The sequence below is a fragment of the Euprymna scolopes genome, chromosome 14 (assembly GCF_053919585.1).
Source record: "Euprymna scolopes isolate OS-2025 chromosome 14, ASM5391958v1, whole genome shotgun sequence".
Classification (NCBI taxonomy): Eukaryota; Metazoa; Mollusca; class Cephalopoda; order Sepiida; family Sepiolidae; genus Euprymna; species Euprymna scolopes.
The window spans coordinates 157,131,517-157,138,139 of record NC_136495.1 but is presented as its reverse complement, the minus strand read 5'-3'; the positions used below and the strand labels follow the sequence as shown (position 1 = coordinate 157,138,139).

General features: G+C 32.7%; 1 pseudogene; it reads left to right on the top strand.

Annotated features, from left to right (window-relative positions):
• The first annotated feature begins 4,990 nt into the window (after positions 1 to 4,990).
• Positions 4,991 to 5,204, top strand: LOC145293544 (U2 spliceosomal RNA; annotated as a pseudogene).
• The last annotated feature ends 1,419 nt before the right edge of the window (positions 5,205 to 6,623 follow it).

The following is a 6,623-nucleotide window of genomic DNA, read 5'->3' as shown; positions in this document are numbered from 1 at the left end:
CGAAGTCGAACCGTTGGTAAAAGGGAAATCTGGATCTGGTCGCCCTAGAGTATCCACTTTGAGGGACGACTGCAGGCTTAAGTTAACTGTTTTGAAGGATCGAAAGAAATCATATGTTGACCATAGCAAAGAATTCAAAATAGGGACTGGAAATTCTCTTTCTAGACATACAATATCTAGACGATTGAAAGAAATGGGGGGGGGTCCTCTAAAAGGTGTGCAAAGAAGCCATTTTTATCTTAGAAGAACATCAATGATAGAAAGAGATTTTTCTTGTGTTATGACAAGAAAGATACAGACTGGTTCCGTAATGTTTTTCGATTAGATAGAATCAAGATTTTGTCTTGTTAGTGATGATCCCGATACTTCCGAATGGTGTGATCGAAGAACTGGAGAACGATTCTCACCAAGTTGCATAAAAACAACACGGGACTGGACGGATAATGGTATGGGGAACTTTTACTACAGCAGGAGTTGGGGAAATAATCAGATTTGAGAAGTCAATCAATGCAAAGGAATACATTTGAATATTAGAAACAGGACTGTTACCAAGTATCCAGAAGCTGAGAATATCCCAGAACATTATTTTTCAACATGATAATGCCCCTGCACACACTGCTAAAATCACAAAAAATGATATTCTGACAATTCAGTTGATGTGATATTTTGGCCAGGTCAAAGCCTCGATTTAAATCCAATCGAGAATATTTGGTCCATAATATCTCGTGCATTGGTTGGAAGAACTTTTGATAACAATGACAAACTGCGGGAAGCTATGGAAAGCGAAGGGAATAGTATCTCCTCCTCACAGTGTTCGACTTTGGTTGAGAGCATGTCTAAAAGGATTGATCTTTTAAATTCCATCCTAAGCATTGATTAAAGTAAATGTCTTGTTCTGTGTTATTAATCTCGTTTAAGTTTTCTTGATCAATTGTTCTTTGCTCAATATAGCTTTTAGTGCACCAAAATATTTGGCCCATTTTTTTTTGCTTATATATATATATATATATATATATATATATATATATATATATATATATATATATATATATATATATATATATATATATGATTGTTGAGCTGGATTAAATCCGACGATATGAAATAAAATGGAGGTGGAAGATACGGACTGGTTCGTCAATGACCATCCCTCTTGAAGAAGCCCGCATAAATCGGGCGAAACGTTGAGTATCCAGGTCCTTCCACGTCCATTTTATTTCATATATATATATATATATATATATATATATATATATATATATATATATATATATATATATATATTTTTAAATTAGACTGTACTCCTGTGAACAATAAAGTGAAAAGAGGAAACCCGACAGTCTTAACATCATATCATGATACTTGTATTTTAATACAGGCGCATAAAACGCAAATTATTATATTAGACATTCATTTTAACCACACATTCTGGAAGGATCCAAACATTAAAATAGTGTCCGTGAATTCTTTCGTATTTCAAAAAGAAAAAAAATTCTGTATTAACAAAATGCGCTGAAATTTTTGAAGTGGATGTCTAATAGAATTTTCCTTAAAACAAAAATAAGAAATATCAAAGAGTAGAGGTTTTGGGTTTGTTTTTTTTTTTTTTTACTGATTTTAATCGAGTACCTCGTATTTGGTCACCCATGACAACGCTCATAATAAACATTGCATGTATGATTGATTAGGCGAATAGAACAATAACTAATTAGTTTTGCATGAAAAAGTAGCAGACATATCCATAATTAATATCTTGCTAACCATCATTTAGCAACGCTTCATTATATAATTCACAACCACCTGCATAAAAATGCGGTTTCTTATACAGAACAGAAACAAACTATATATCTATCTATCTATATATTTATAAAAGTGAACGTGTCTGTCTGTCTGTCTGTGTGTCTGTGTACATTTCCCTACGCAATAACTCTGACAATTTTTAGTCTATAGACTCGAAATTTGAAATACCGAGTACTGAGATTTGGGAAAATCGATGTGACGGGTGTCAGCCAGAAATTTTGCTGTTAAGGGGTCAAATTTCAACGATTTGACCTTTAAGAACTCTACCAAACTCCTCCGACAATTTTGGGTCTAGACACTTGAAATTTTAGATATAGGTTCCTTGAACATGGATCTAACTTAATAAAGTGATTTGAGCCCGAAACTATAAATTTTAAGGGGTCATAATAGGGGTCAAAGTTTTAAAAAATTAACCATTTTTTTTGTTTTTTTGCTTTTTTTGCACAGCATACACCTCCAAACACCCGAGCAAGGGGTCAAAGTTCAACGATTTGACCTTTGAGAATTCTACCAAACTCCTCCGCCAATTGTGGGTCTAAACACTTGAAATTTTAGATATAGATTCCTTGGACATGGATATAACTTAATAACTTGATTTGAGTCCAAAACAATAAATGTTAAGGGGACATAATAGGGGTTAAAGTTTAAAAAAATTGACCGCTTTTTCTTTTTCTTTTTTTTTTTCTCAATATACACCTCCAAACACCCGGGCAACGCCGGGCTGAAATGCTAGTACATATATAAGAAACAAATAAATCTAGAGAATAATATGCTAAGCCACTTCAAGTTGGAATGTACATTATAAGGTTTAACACACTTTATATATATATATATATATATATATATATATATATATATATATATATATTTGTACATTTTAATATATATATATATATATTTTTTTATATATATATTTTTTTTTGTGCATTTTAATATACATATATATATATATATATATATATATATATATATATATATATATATATATTAAAATATACAAAAAGTCAAATAAATCTTGGTACAGTCGGTTTCAAGCCCAACATAAGGAGGACCAGTTAATGGTAATTTGTAAACAATGTTGGGCTCTCGATCGCTGACGAGAGCCTAACATTATTTACGAATTACCATTAACTGGTCCCCCTTATGTTGGGCTTGAAACCGACGGTGCCAATGTTTTTTTTCTGGCCGTCTGTACATTTAAATAAATAAATATTAAGCTCTTATATCGAAAAAGTTTTTTCTTTGTAATCGAGCACTTTATGGAATTATTTCCCCAAAACAGTAAGCACACACACACACACACACACACACACACACACACACGCACACACACACACACACACACACACACACATATATATATATATATATATAAAAGTGAACGTGTCTATGCGTCTGTGTGTCTGTGTGTCTGTCTGCCTACTGTCTGTGTGTCTGTGTACATTTCCCTACGCAATAACTCTGTCAATTTTTAGTCCACCGACTCGAAATTTGATATACTGGGTACTGAGATTTAGGAAAATCTATTTAATCGGTTTTCGGTCAGAAATTTGGCTGTTAAGGGGACAAAGTTCAACGATTTGACCTTTGAGAACTCTACCAAACTCCTCCGACAATTTTGGGTCTAGACACTTGAAATTTTAGATATAGGTTCCTTGGACATGGATCTAACTTAATAACTTGATTTGAGCCCAAAACAATAAATGTTAAGCGGTCATAATAGGGGCAAAGCTAAAAAAATTGACCGTTTTTGCTCAGCATACACCTCCAAACACCCGGTCAACGCCGGGCACCGAAATGCTAGTACTCCTATAAATTCGTTTTTCTTTTGTGTACATTGCATATTCTTTTAAAAATTCATGTTAATTAATTCCATATTAGTGTCTTCAGTTTTCTAATGAGATAATCATCTTTAGTTAACTATTACGTATAATTATATTCATGCAGATATTCTACATGATTTATACTTGCATAATATTTGCGTAAAAAGTTTATAGTAAACACAAAATTGTTTCCATATATATTTATGTATACGTATATATTTTTGTTTAACAAATTTTGCCTAGCAAACTCCTCCTAGGGTTATTGGTTTACAGACATGAAACTTTATATATAAGGTATTTGAATCCATGCAAAACTTTATATTTGTGTTTTAGCCCGGGAAAATCGGTGCAAAAGTGTGAAAATTTAAAAAAAAAATGAAATTTGCCCGGTGAAGGTCGAACGCCGCCATTACGAATGCATAACGTAGTTGCTATTGGTTCATGTTTTAATTTTTAGCCTTGTGGTAAACATTTTTTCATAGCCCAGTCATATATGGTAGAGGCAAAATTAATCGTAGGCTGAACGTTTTGGTTTCGATTCTCGGTGGTGGCGCATGAGTCTTTTTTTTTAATACTTTTTAAATCATTACTATATAGTGCATCCATCTATCTATCTATCTATCTATCTATATCTATAAAAGTGAAAATGTCTGTCTGTCTTTTCTCTATGGTAGTTAAGGGAGACTATTATACAGAAAGGTATTACTTTACATATTCACACTTTTTAATATATAAATATGCACATAACCTTATGAACAGTACATAGGGCCCGAGCAAAGCCGGGCGGAACTGCTAGTATATATATATATATATATATATATATATATATATATATATATATATATGTGTGTGTGTGTGTGTGTGTGTGTGTGTGTGTGTGTGTGTGTGTATAATTCTGAAGCAAGTTGTTATCTAAACATGTCTGATTAAACACGAATGAGATTTAATTTTTTTTTCGATTCTACGGGTAAATCTTTTTTGTTTTGATTAGCAGATTGTATATTACGCCACCAAATGGGAGTTTTTTGATCAGCGATTTCGATTGTTGTCAGGAGTGGTTGTTGTTGTATTTATTGTTCAGGCTTAGTTAAGTGTATTTATAGTAAATTTGTTTATTTAATCTATTCGTCTATGTACTGTTAATCTTAATTTATCTGTTAATTTTATTTTCTTATCTGTGTTGTATGTTGGCGAGGGGTTAGTACGAGATGTGGTAATTGAATTTATTATTATTATTATCTATATATTAATACGATAGTGTGTGTTCTTTTGTGTGTCATGCTTACATCCGGGTTGTTTAATTGTTATGAAATTCCAAACAAAAAAAAATTGGTGTCGCTGTTGAGGCAAAGCTAATAAAAATGATTTGTTCTTCTTGGCCTTTTGGCCAAGATCAAACTATAGTATCTGTTCTTCAGGTGCTACATTTCAATTTCTTCTCTCTCAGTGGAGGAGAACTCCTTTATGACTAAGACAATTTTTGTTCCTTTTCTCCACGTTAAAAAAACGACCATGGTTTCTAAATCTGTCTCGTGGGGAGGCATTGTTAATAGGTACTTTATTTAATGTAACAAAGTTTTAATATTACAAAAGTATCTGGGAAAAGTAATTTCTGATTTAATTACAAAATTTCCTGGAAATGTCTCTTCTGATTAATTATAAGAAGCCTTGGAAAATGTCCCTTCTGATTTTTTTTGTTTACTTGCCTCCGCACAAGGGCATAGTTGGACATGAGGTCGGTTAAAAATTTGGGGGGAAACCCAGCTCCCCAAAAGGGGCACTCTAGTCAGTAACAAAAATAAAACCTTTATCAGTAATGAAGGATTTCTCCCACATTAAGCAAGACCAAAAAAGGGGGGGTTAAGTCACTGGAATGCAGCGATTGATACTACACTCAGAAATTCATGTTGAAGCAATGGTTGACTAATCTCTAACCCTTTTAATGCTTTTATGTATTTATTTCGAAAAGCTGCTGAAACAATTTATGATTTAAACATTACCTTATTTCAAGTATATTTTAAACAGTTGGGTGGAGGATATGAAGTCAGTCCCCGAAATGACTGAAACTTTATGTAATGTATATTTATAACAGTGGGGTGGGGTATAGATAGTCAGTCCAGGAAAGGGCTGAAACAGTTTACTATTTAGACATTACCTTATTTCATGTATATTTTTAGCAGTGGCGTGGGGATATAAAGATAGTCCCAGAAATGGTTGAAAAAGTTTACGATTTAAACATTACTTTATTTCGTGTATATTTTTAATAGTGGGGTGGCGGACATGATTCAGTCCCGGGTTTTAATGAGATAAGTGCAAATATATACTAGCAGAAAGCGTCGCCCAGTATTGAATGAAAAAGGTGGAAAGCATATAGTAGCAGAATACTCAGTGTCGCTCGGGATCGAATGAGATAAGTGAAAGATATATACTAGCAGAATATGCGGCGTCACCTGCGATTAGATAAGTGGAACATATATACTATGAGAATACCCGGAATTGATTGATGTGTTTGTAATGAAATAACCAGCACAGGCAATAGATCAAAGTTATTATTTAAGTAGAGGGCGACATAGTGGGTTAAAGTTATGAAAATTATTGTCGAAATTAGTAACATATCCCAGAATTATGAAAAATGATGAAATATGAGTTACTTGATTGGTGTGTTTGCAACGAAATAATAAGCCCAAGCAATCTATCAAAGTTATTATTTTAGTAAGGGGGTGTTAAGGTGTGTTAAACTTATGAATAATTATTGTCGAAATTAGTAAAATATCCAAGAATTATGAAAAATGATGAAATGTGAGTTACTTGATTGGTGTGTTTATAATGAAATAATCAATAATGAAATAATCATCCCGGACAATCTATCAACGTTATTATTTTAGTAAGGGTGGAAGCTATAGGGTGTGTTTAAAATGGTTGTCAACACAAGTAACATATCCAAGAATTATGAAAAATGATGAAATGTGAGTTAACTGATTGTTGTGTTTGTAATGAAAT